Source organism: Penaeus monodon, chromosome 23 (genome assembly GCF_015228065.2).
Source record: "Penaeus monodon isolate SGIC_2016 chromosome 23, NSTDA_Pmon_1, whole genome shotgun sequence".
Lineage (NCBI taxonomy): Eukaryota > Metazoa > Arthropoda > Malacostraca > Decapoda > Penaeidae > Penaeus > Penaeus monodon.
In genome coordinates this window covers 349,794-350,059 of record NC_051408.1, presented here as the reverse complement: position 1 = coordinate 350,059, position 266 = coordinate 349,794, and the positions used below count along the sequence as shown (strand labels likewise).

At 30.5% G+C, this 266-nt stretch overlaps 1 protein-coding gene across 1 annotated transcript in view; it reads left to right on the top strand.

Moving 5' to 3' along the window:
• Positions 1-266, top strand: part of LOC119587661 — a 59,718-nt gene that overhangs the window by 34,732 nt on the left and 24,720 nt on the right.

Genomic DNA, 266 nt, shown 5'->3' with positions numbered 1-266 from the left:
CGACTTTAATCTCTGCATATTTTGATAAGCTTTCAGTTTATACCAACAAAATGTAAATAGGATAACAACTGTTAGAGGATAGCAGTATGAGAGAGCAGATTTTTTTACCAGAGAAACATTTTTTTACCAGAGAAACATTTATTTCTCTTTCAAATGGTGCTTGTTACATGATAATAACAAGTTATAACAAAATTAAAGAAGTAACCCCAACAATGATTTGAAAAGCCTTATTATTTGGAACATGACCCAATGCAGAAACAAGGTTA